This window comes from Capsicum annuum, chromosome 12, assembly GCF_002878395.1.
Source record: "Capsicum annuum cultivar UCD-10X-F1 chromosome 12, UCD10Xv1.1, whole genome shotgun sequence".
NCBI classification, from domain to species: Eukaryota; Viridiplantae; Streptophyta; class Magnoliopsida; order Solanales; family Solanaceae; genus Capsicum; species Capsicum annuum.
Window position 1 is genome coordinate 212,796,231 of NC_061122.1, and position 12,854 is coordinate 212,809,084.

Consider the following 12,854-nt stretch of genomic DNA (forward strand, 5'->3'; position numbering starts at 1 on the left):
CTGTATTACAGAACTACGTAGCGAGTGTAGGTTGAGGTATTTTCCTGCCAGATATTATGAGGGTTGATACTTCTCACTCGAGTTATTTTGTCAGCGAGGGTTGACAAAAGAGCTTTCTGTCAGAGAGGGTTAACTCATAACTTGTCCTTACCTGTGGCACGATATTGACACCCTTCCAACTAGGGTTACAAGTTGGACCCCAAATCAGTTAGAGAAGGGGCATGTCAGTTAGATGATTACCTCCCACAGTTTTAGTTTTAGTCTCAGTCTCAGAATAGAACTCAGTTCAGTTCTACAAATTCAGGACTATCAGGTATAGTTACCCAACTCATCTCAGTATGAAACTCAGCATAGTTTCTCAGAATTCAGGACTGTCAGATACCATCATTCAGTTACTAGTAATACAGTATCAGTAAACTTAATTAATCAGTAATCATTATTTAGACTCAGTATTCAGTGTTATCACGATTCCAGTTACGGTATACATATTCATGCATGTACTCTTATTCAGTCATACTCATGTTATTCAGTTATTATTGTTCATGCATATGAACCCATGCATTTCAGCCTAGCTTACTAGTACATTCAAAGTACTGACATATGCTTTTTGCGCTATGATGTCTTATATCATAGGTTCCGACGCACGGGCTCTAGAGCACCCTCAGTAGACTAGACTTTCAGTATTCAACATAGTGGTGAGTCCTCATAGTTTAAGGACATGATTACTATTTATAGTATTTTAGTTTATGTCAGTAGACGAAATTAGTTGGAGACTTGTCCCATCAACTCCACAGTTCAGACAGTTTTAGTGGCTTCCCAGACTAGAATATTTTCAGATAGTTATTCAAATTTCAGTATTCTATTCAGTTTTGGTATTTAATACCGCATTCAGTATTATTCAGTATTATTCAATTTTGGTATTTAATACCACATTCAGTATTATTCAGTATTATTTATAGATTGAACCTTATGGCATGTTTCCGCCTAATTTCACATATTATTCAACTTTATTATTTAGTTATTGTGGCAGGTACCAGTCATGGGTTAACTTGTGGCCCCTCAAGATTATGAGCACCGTGTAGTGTCTAAGGTACAGACTCGGGGCATTACAATCTTGGTATCAAAGCGTAACGTTCAATAGAGTCCTAGAAAGTCTGGAAGCCGCATCTAGTAGAGTCTTATGCATGGGTGTGTTACGTGCCACACTTATGGATAGGAGGCTATGAGATGTTTTTGGAAAAGTTTTCCTTCTTTCAGTATTTATGTCGTGTGAGCGAGAATGGGCTCCAGTCATGCTCTCTTTCTAATCCTAGCTTCTCTTCCATTTATAGAATATGCCTCTAACGAGGACTCAGGGAAGAGGAACAAGAGATCAGTCAGCCTCTCAGCTCGTCTATCCAGATCCTTTGGGCGAGCATGTCTCCTACGGGGAGTTTAGAGTATCCTTCACCACCCTAGCTTATTCTGTGGCTGCCCAGAATGAATGCCCAGCTGTGGTTCCGACCAACCCAGTGGCCCATACTGCTGCTGCTAATGAACCCTTCTTCTTTCATAGGGTCTAAGTCAGATGAGGACCCTTAGGAATTTCTTGATCAGGTTTAGAAGGTTACAGATATCATGGGGATGACTTTTGTTGAGAGCGTTGAGTTGGCTGCATATCAGTTATAGGATGTGGCTTACTCATGGTTCAAACAATGAAAGGCAGAAAGGGTCGCAGATGCAAGGCCCATAAAATGGAAGGAGTTTGTAGTTGCTTTTATGGATAGGTTCTTCCCACTAAAGTTGAGGGAATCAAAGGTTTTAGAATTCATAAACCTAAAGCAGAGTAACATGATAGTATAGGAGTATTCTCTCAAGTTTACTTAGTTAGCCAGATATGCCCCGCATGTTGTAGCAGATAGCAGAGCGAAGATGAGTAAGTTTGTGTTAGGGGTATCTAGCAGCATGGCCAAAGAGTGAAAGACTGCAATGCTTATTATAGAGATGGACATAGCTAGGCTCATGGTCCATGCTAAGCAGATAGAAGAGGCCAAAAATAAAGAGAGAGAGAGGGAGAATAAGAGAGCGAGAACAACTAGTTTTAATTTCACTCATCCTAAGTCAGAGAGTGGGAATTGATTTCAGTTCTGCTCAAAATCCTCAGTTCCAGCTCCATCCTCAGCCAGTGCTCCAATGCTGAAATTCAGAGACGGCAATAGAGATAGGGCACCAGGCCCTAAACTCCAAGGAAGTATTAGTAGTGCCCGAACCAATCCCCTTTGCCAGAAGTGTGGTAGAAACCACTAGGGTATCTGTAGAGCTGGCAACGATGTGTGTTTTGGATGTGGCAAGCTAGGTCACAGGGTCAGACAGTATCCTCAGGTTGGGTCGCAGAGTCAGCATAACCGCCCCAAGCTTAGTTCGATCGCCCGAATCAGCAGGGTGCCTCTTCCATGCCACCAATAGGCAGTGCCCAAATAGACTCTATGCTCTTCAGTCCTGATAGGATCAGGAAAGTTCTCCTAATGTGGTCACTAGTATGTTACAAGTTTTCTATTTTTATGTTTATGCTTTTTTAGATCCATGATCTTCCTTGTCAGTTGCTACTCCATATATAGCATTTGATTTCGGAGTCAGTCCCAAAATTTTAGCAGAGCCCTTCTTAGTTTCTACCTTTGTGGGTAAGTCTATCATAGCCCGATGAGTATATAGGAACTGTTCGATTATGATATCTCAGAAAGTCACTTAACCAGACTTAGTCGAATTAGAGATGGCTAATTTTGATATCATTCTTGGCATGGATTGTCTTTATTCCTACTATGCCTTATTCGACTATAGAGACAGAATTGTTCAATTTCAGTTTTCAAATAAACCCATCCTAGAGTGGAGGGGTAGTACTTCAGTACTTAGGGGCCATCTTATTTCTTACCTTCGAACTAGAAAATGATATCTAAGGGGTGTGTTTATCATCTCGTTCGAGTCCAGGAATCTAGTTTAGAAACCCCTACTCTTGAATCAGCGTCAGTAGCTTGTGAATTCTCAGATGTGTTTCCCGATGGTTTTCTCTGAGTTCCTCCCAAAAGGGAAATTGACTTTATAATTGATCTTCTCCCAGATACTCAGCCCATCTCTATTCTACCATACAAAATAGCTCCAGCAGAATTTAGAGAATCGAAAAAATAGTTAAAATATCTCCTAGATAAGGGATTTATCAGACCCAGTATGTCCTCGTAGGGCGCGCCGGTGTTATTTATGCATAAGAAAGATGGTTCTCTCAAAATGTGTTTAGATTAAAGTCAGTTAAATAAAGTTACGGTCAAGAACAAGTATCCGCTTCCTAGAATTGATGACTTGTTTGACCAACTTCAGAGTGCCAGCCATTTCTCTAAAATAGACCTCAGATTAGGCTATCACCAGCTCAGATTCAGGGAAAGTGACATCCCAAAAATAGCTTTCATAACTCGGTATGATTACTTCAAATTCTTAGTCATGTCTTTTGGTATTGCCAATGCCCCAACAACTTTCATGGACTTGATGAACCGTGTGTTCAAGTAGTACTTGGACATGTTTGTCATAGTCTTCATAGATGACATTCTAGTTTACTCCCGTAGTGAACATGATCATGCAGACCATCTCAGAATAATACTCCAGACCCTCAGAAATTATCAGCTATTCACTAAATTTAGTAAGTGCAAATTTTGGCTAAGGTCAGTAGCATTCCTTGGTCATATCATTTCTGGTGATGGCAGAGTGGATCCCCAAAAGACCAAGGTAGTGAGAAACTAGCCCAAACCCATCTCTCCATTAGATATCAGGAGTTTTTTGGGTTTGGCTGGCTATTACCAATGGTTCGTTCAGGGAATTTTGTCTATTGCATCTCCTATGTCCAGATTAACTCAGAAGAAAGTCAAATTTCAGTGGTTATATTCTTGTTACAAGAATTTTTAGGAGTTGAAGAATCGACTCACTACAGCCCCAGTATTGACCCTACCAGATGGTTCTGACAGCTTTGTTGTGTATTGTGATGCTTTCAGAGTCGAATTGGGTTGTGTCCTCATGCAGAAAGGTAAGGTTATAGCCTATGCCTCTAGACAACTTAAGCTCCACGAGAAGAACTATCCTACTTATGATGTTGAGTTAGCTGCAGTAGTTTTGGCCTTAAATATTTGCAGACATTACTTTTATAGTGTGCACGTTGATGTGTTCACTGATCATAAGAGCCTACAATATGTGGTCTCTTAGAAAGACCTCAACCTCTGTCAGAGAAGGTGGTTGGAGTTGTTGAAATACTATGACATGAGTGTTTTGTATCATCCGGGCAAGGCCAATGTAGTGGCTGACACTCTCAGTAGAATGTCTATGGGTAGTATTGCTCATGTGGAGGACAGTAAGAAGAAGTTAGCCCAGGAAGTTCATCAACTAGCCCGACTAGGTATTCTCTTAGTCGATTCAGTATAAGGTAGTGTATGGGTGCATAGTAGCTCAGAATTATCCCTAGTTTTTAAAGTGAAGAAAAAGCAGGATAGGGATCCCAGTCTAGTCTAGATGAAGGAATCAATTAGAAATCAAAAAGTAGAGGTTTTCTCCCAAGGGGGAGATGGTGTATTGCGTTATCAGGGTCATCTGTGTATGCCAGGTGTAGATAACTTGAGGCAGCGAATTCTCATAGAGGTGCATGGTGCGCGTTACTCTATTCATCCAGGGGCTATGAGGATATACCACGATTTTTGGGAGATCTATTGGTGGAGTAGGATAAAAAGAGATATTGCAGAATTTGTAGCTAAATACTCAACATGTTAGCAGGTTAAGATTGAGCATCAGAAACCTAGTAGGTCCATGTAGGAGTTTAGTATTCCCATCTAGAAATGGGAAAAAGTGAACATAAACTTTGTAATGGGTTTGCCTCGTACTCGTCTCAGCATGATTCAGTTTGGGTCATTGTAGACAGGATGACCAAATCAGCTTATTTCCTTCTACCTCCTATTCAGCCAAGGATTATGCCAAACTCTAGATCAGGGAGTTGGTCAGATTGTATGGTGTTCCATTGTCCATTATCTCAGATAAAGGTACCCAGTTCACTTCTCATTTCGAGAAATCTTTCCAAAAGGGTCTTGGTTACCGAGTTCACCACAGTACAGCCTTTCATCCTCAGAAAGATGGTTAAGCAGAAAGGACCATTCAGACCTTAGAAGATATGCTGCGAGCATGTGCGATAGACTTCAAAGGTAGTTGGGATGACCACTTACCTTTGATTGAGTTCGCATATAACAACAACTATCATTCCAGTATTCAGATAGCTCCTTTTGAGGTGCTTTATGAAAGGAGGTATAGATCTCCCATCGGTTGGTTTGAAGTGGGTGAGGCCATAGTGGTAGGGCCTGACTTGGTGTTCAACACTTTAGAGAAAGTCTAGTTGAATAGGGAGAGGCTTAAGACAACTCAGAACCGACAGAAATTGTACGCTGATGTGCGAAAAAATATCTCGAGTTCAAGATTAGTGACTATATGTATCTAAAAATCTGTCTTATAAAAGGAGTGAAGCATTTTGGATAGAAAGGCAAACTCATCTCCCGATATGTCGGTCCTTACCGAATTCTCAGCTGTTTAAAAAAGGTAGCTTACGAGCTTAAGTTGCCTTCAGATTTATCTTCAGTTCATCCAATGTTCCATGTCTCCTTGCTAAAGTAGTCCACAGGTGACCCAACAGTCGTAGTACCTATAGAGGGCATAGATATTCAGAACAGCCTCTCTTATGAAGAGATCCTTGTCAAAATCCACGACTATCAGATTCGCAGACTGAGGAACAAAGAAGTTCCTCTAGTCAAGTTCTTTAGCGAAATTAGTCCATTGAGGGAGCTACTTGGGAAGTAGAAGCAGACATGTGAACCAAGTATCCTCATCTATTCTTTACTAATTTAGACTCAACTGAAGGTAATGAACATATGACTGAAGGTAATAGTTTTCCTTAAGCTTATTCAGTTTCATGTTCAGATTTCAGTTACAAACTTGGTATTAGTTACCATTGCATATTCAGTCATATATTCATGAGTCAGTTCAGTCATGCATTCATGTATCAGATATGCATGTGTAGTATGAGAAACTCAGCTTATTAGTAATCCCAGTCATGCATTCATGAATTATGTTCAGCTATACCCATGTGTCAGATATGCATGTTTACTATAATAATTCAGTATATCAGTATTATCAGTCATATAGTCATGTTCCAGATGTTTATGTCCAATAAGTAAGTCAGTCTCTCAGTATTCTCAGTCTCAGCAGTTTCATTCGAGGATGAATGTTCCCAAGGGGGAGATAATGTAAGACCCTACAAAATCTTAACTTAATTCGGTCCTTTAGGCTTGTCAAAGGGGTCCCAGACTTGGAATATTTTAGCTAAGTACCCAGACTTAGTGTCATTTTAGCCTATGAAGGTTGGAAATCTTTTTTCGCAACCTTACTTCCATTAAAACATTGATGTTTAGGTTGATTCATGATCAGGAATGTCCGTAAGTGTTTTCAGACAAGTTTTGGATTTTTCGGTCTTTGTTTGAAGCTCCTTTGAAATTTTAAAATAGTGGATCTATGCGATTTTGGCGCTCCACATTGACTATCGCGTTGATTAATATTTTCCCTAGCTACCAGCATCCAATTCCAGTGAATAGACATAAACATGGCGTGACACATTAGCTATCGTGTCGATGCCATCGACGCGCCGTGTCAACCTGCACGTCGGTAGCCCAGTTTTCAGTCATTAAAAGACCGCGTTCTTGGGGGTATTTAGGTTTTTTTTCCCTCGACCCTCAGCCCCCAAAATGCAAAATTAAACTCTCTATAGAGCAAATATAGTCATTATCTCTCAAATTTGCTCAAGAATAATACCCTATGTGTTCAAATTTCAAATCAAGAACTCAAGATTCAACCATAAACTTTCAAAAATTCTTCAACAAAGGTATGTGAAGTGTTCATCCAAGGGTCTCTTCCGCCCTTGGAGTCCAAGAATCAATATTTGAACTTTAAGTATATGGATTTCATGAATACCATGATGGGTTTGATAATATTCATGTTTATAATGATTATTTGAGTTTCAAATCCATATGTTATGCTAAGTGTCATGCGGAGTTTATTTATTTATATGTCATATCATGTGAGATCATGTTAAAGCCTTCAAATTGTGAATTTGATGATTAAATTTGTGTTCTCACATGTTGATTAGTGTTATGCGCATGTTGTATGCCTTCCAAGTGTTTGATAGATTGTCCATGTGAACTATTAAGAGAATGAAATCATGTCAAATTAGCTTATGTGCAAGTTATATCATGCAAGTGTTTGTCAAAATGCCCCAATGAATAAATGATGATCAATTTCATAGTTTACATGTTTCGTGTTTATGCCATGTCTCGTAATTTATGCTATCGAGTCCTGAGGGTACTTGTACCCGATAATTTAGCTGATTACCTAGAGCCATGGTCAGTCATAGGTTAGTATCAGTCATAATATAATCAGTAATACTCTCAGTTAGTTACAAAACTCAGGAAAACTTAGTAGAATCAGTATTAGTCCAGTCTAATTCAGTATACAGTTTATACCATAGTAAACTCAGTCTGCTAATAGAATTCAGTAGTATTCTATCAGTCAAGGGAACTCAGTGAACTCAGTTCAGTTCAGCTAAATAGTAATCTCAGTAACCATTCAGTCCAACTTAGTACAGACCAAAAATCAGTCTAGTGCCTATTCAATTAGGAGTAGGATTCAGCATCAAGTTAACCCAGGAATGGGGGCATTCCTATCAGCAGAAGGTTTGACCCTTAGCAGTAATCCCTGTATTACAGAACAATGTAGCCAGCGTAGGTTGAGGTATCTTCCTGCCAGACATTATGAGGGTTGATACTTCTCACCCGAGTTATCCTGTCAACGAGGGTTGATAAAAGATCTTCCTATCAGAGAGGGTTAACTCACAGTTTGTTCTTACCCGTAGCACGGTATTGACACCCTTCCAATTGTGGTTACAGGTTAGACCCTAAATCAGATAAAGAAGGGGCATGTCGGTTAGATGATTACCTCCCATAGTCTCAATTTCAGTCTCTGTCTCATAATAGAACTCAGTTCAGTTCTATAGATTCTGGACTATCAGATATAGTCACCCAACTCAGCTCAATACGAAACTCAGCATAGTTCCTTAGAATTCAGGATTGTCAGGTACAGTCATTCAGTTACTAGTAATATAGTATCAGTATACTCAGTTAATCTATAATCAGTATTCAGACTCAGTGTTTAGTGTTATCATGGTTCCAGTTATGGTATACGTATTCATGCATGTACTCTTATTCAGTAATACTTATGTTATTCAGTTATTATTGTTCAGGCATATGAAGCCATGCATTTCAGCCTACCTCACTGAGTATACCAGTACATTCAAAGTACTGATGGATGTTTTTTGCGCTTTGATGTCTTATATCATATGTTTTGACGCACGGGCTCTAGACAACCCTCATTAGACTAGAATTTCAATATTCAGCATAGTGGTGAGTCCTCATAGTTCGAGGATGTGATTACTATTTACAGTATTTTAGTTTATGTTAGTAGACGGAGTTAGTTGGGGACTTGCCCATCAACTCCGCAGTTCAGATAATTTTAAAGGCTTCCTAGACTAGAGTATTTTTAGATAGTTATTCAGATTTCAGTATTCTGTTCAGTTTTTGTATTTAATACAGTATTCATTATTATTCAGTATTATTTATAGATTGAACCTTATGGCATATTTCCGCCTAATTCAACATATTATTCAGCTTTATTATTCAGTTATTACAGCAGGTACCAGTCATAGGTTAGCTTGTGATCCCTCGAGATTATAAGCGCCGTGTAGCATCCGGGGTACAATCTCAGGGCGTTACAGCCGCTTATCATGTTGGTGGGATTCAACATGATATGTCACCTAATGTATTTACTGAGCGACGCGACACGTCTTCTATGCATCATTGACCATGTTTAGTTTAATTATTTTCGAATTCAGAAGGGTATTTCAGTCTTTTCCCTTACTTTATCTTAGACATAACATGAGATTAAGGCCCCAAAAGGGCAAAATCACTAATTTTTTCACAAACTCTTTTAAGAAAAAAAACAGTAGCTCCTTCAACATTCAAGATCAATCTTCAAGAAATTCACCAAGACTCTCATGAATTCTTCAACTAAGGTATGTTAGATGTTCATCCATGGGTTCTTTTAACCCATGGAGTCCAAGAATCTTCTTTAAAATTTTAAATCATAACCTTTACATGTTTTCATGAATTTTATCCATGAATTTTAATTTTTATATCATGTTTACATGTGTTTTTGATGGAATTAGCCTTTGATCCATTTGAAAGATGATATTTGCATGTTAAATCCTTAACCCATGATTTTTGTATACAAATTATGTTAGTATGCCATATTTAACTATTCCCATGCTTTTAATTTATGACCCCCATGTGTTTGATGAAATGCCTAAGAGATAAATTTTGAACAATGACTACTTATCATGCTTTTGAAGCTTTAGTATGTTTCCACTGGTAATGTTATCGAGTCTTAGGGGTTATGAATACCCAAAAACTTATCTGCTTACTTAGTTTCAGTAATTTTAGAATGGTTTTGTATATATTAGAGTATTATTAATTCAGTCAGTTATCATATTAGTCAAACTTAGATCAGTTCAGAAATCCATGTCAGTTCAGTTGAGAGTAGGCTATAGAACCGAGAAAACCATAGGATGGGGTACCACCTGCCAGTTGAGGGTGTGAATCTTAGTAACAATCCCTGCATTCCAGAACTATGTAGCCAGCATAGGTTTGAGATGTTAACCTGCTAGTTAAGGGTTGACATATATCTCACCAGAGCTCCTGCCAGTAAAAGATGACTCTTTAATACTTTGGGACTTCACTTTAGTGGATCCTATAGCTAGTGTTAGTACCCGTGGCACGGTACTGACACCCTTCTAACTGGGGTCATAGGTTGGACCCCAGTTAACTCATTTTGGTGCATGTCAGTTAGATGGTAGCTCCCACAGTCTTAGTCAAGTATTCAGTTGAGAGTTCAGTTTCATGCTTGCTTGACCATGGCATACAGTTATTAGTTGTTCAGCATCAATATTTCAGTATTTTAGTTTATAGACTATTCTAGTATCATGTTATATTCTTGGTCATGCATCCTCAGATTTTACAGCTTTTATGCATACCATGTATCAGTTATCTCATACTATTTATTTAATCAGTTAATATCCATGTACATGTGCCCATGCATATCAGTCTAACCTTATCAAGCATACTAGTACATTCAAACTACTGACTGCATACTCATTTCTTGCACTATGATGTATTATATCATAGGTTCGGATGCTTAGGCTCCTGACTGTACCTATACTTCCTAGCGTATCAATAGCATAGCAGTGGTGAGTCCTCATATTCTGAGGACCGTTTATGTTTGTTTTTGTGTTTCATTTTAGTAGTCAGCTAGAGTTAGTTTGGGACTTATCCCATCAACTCCACAGTCAGTTAGTTCGAGGCTTTCAGACAGTTAGTCAGTTATCAATTATTATTGACAGTCTTTACAATATTATTTTTAGACATTCATTTTCTTTCTTTCAGGAATATTAATTTAGAAATATTTTTAAATCCTTAAACCTTATGGTGTATCCAACTTTGTTTTCCGCATATTTGTATCCTTTATTATCAGTTTATTTAATGCTCACAGTAGGTACCAGCCCATGGGTTAGCTTGTGGTTATTTGTCACGTAAGCACCGTGTGGCATCTAGGGTATGCTCCCAGGGTGTTACAAATTTGGTATCAGTGCCTAAGGTTTCAAAGTGTCCTAGAAAGGCTGAAACTCGCATAGAGTAGAGTATTGTGTATGGGTGTGAAGCGCACTACACTTATGGACAAGAGACTACAAGATGTTTTAGGAAAAGTTTCCCTTTTTTCAGTATTTATGTCATACAAATAAGAATGAGCTCAATTTAAACTCTCTTTCTAATTCAATTTTCTTTCCATTTACAGAACATGCCTGCTAAAAAGACTAACAGAAGAAGAAATGGAAACCAACCTGCACCTCCGCCTATTCAGGAAGATCCCCTAAATGAGCATGTCTCTCATGATGAATTCAAAGCTGCATTCACTACTTTAGCTCACTCAGTAGTGATAACACTTAAATTAAACTCTTTGATGGGTGTAAGTGATCGTTGTCAATATAAAATCCAACTAGGTTGGGGTCAAATCCCATAGGGAATATGGTATGAACTTAAGTTGTTTGCGATTTAATCCACTGATAGTTTAATGTTTCCTGAAATCGGGGGTTTAGGTTTAACAAGTTGTTGTTTGTCACTTTACTTTCGGTGTTTGTAAATCAAGACTTTATGAAATAAATAGAATTATGTTCACTAGGGCTTCTGGTACATGACAGATGCTAAAAGTAATTCAAGATTCTCACGGTGGATAGGATAACAAGCTATATTTATCGATGTTATGCTTAAATGTCTCTTGACCTACTTAGGAATTTAATTCCCTAATCTCTTGGACTTAGGGAATTTCTATTTATTGCCCAGATTTTACCTCAGGTTAACCAACCTTGTTACAACGCTTCGAGTCCCTGTTGATAATTCACTTCCTACTATATTTGATTGTTTTCTCAATAAAATCAAAACAGGTGTGTCTAATGTTTGCAACCAACAGACGTTAATTAAAACTACAAAATTATCAAGAAATCCTACCACTTTTTGAATCTTAAATACTTATCACCTTATCAAGACCTAACCCTAGATCCCATAACTTAGGTTAATGAAGTTTATCCACTCGTGATGTAATGAACGAAATACATAATTGAATTCATGATTTGAAAGATAAACTTACAGAGATGAATAATAACTGGGGAATCGCAGATTAGATCACAAAGGAAAAATCTCAAAATACTGATAATAATCTCTCAAAAATAGTTATGTTGTTAAAGTCAAGAAGTGAAGAGAGAAGATACCAAAATATGCTGTCCAAAACTCAAGGTGTCGACCTTGTGCGGAATAATAATGATAATAATCACCAGAAAACCCTAAAACAAAGCTTTAAATAGTTTACCCTAAATAAGGAAACAAAACCAAGGTTACAGCTTTTTCTCAAAATAGACGACGACTATTGGTGATGCCTTATCAGGATCCTGGCAACTTATCGAGAATGTCGTCAGGTCTTCTTCAAATCTGCACTAGTCCTGTCTTAGGTTGACGGCAACTTTTGATGGCTTATTAGGACTGTGATGACTTATCAGAAATGTCGTCACACTTTTTCTCCAATTCTCATGTCCTTCCTAAGTCTGACGACATTCTTGATTACTTATCACCATTATGACGGCCTATCATAAAATATCATCAATTCTACCAGCTGGAACTCATTCGCTGTTTAAGGTTGACAATAAACTTGATAACTTATCAGACCCTTGATAGCTTATCACAAAATGTCATCACAACTTCCACTTTAGGACAATTCTCTATCTACTGATAACGACTAACCTGATAGCTTATCACAGGGCTGACGACTTATCACAAATGTCGTCAGCCACATTTGTCTTCAAATTTCTTCAAATTTCAACCTTTTTGCTTCCATTATTGTTGCTTCTCTATCATATCAGTTTAAACTGCAAAATCAAACATAAACTAATCAAAAATAACTAAAGTTGCTCAAGACCTTGCAATTATTTAGAGTTAAAAGCCTCAAATGTGTTAGCATATGCTCACACATCAACACCCTCAACTTAAAATAATTGCTTATCCTCAAGCAACAAAACATAACTAAGAGAATACAAAGTACAATTTGGCAGCTAACTACTCATATTAGTTCAGAATAATTTCACCATCTCCAAGGTC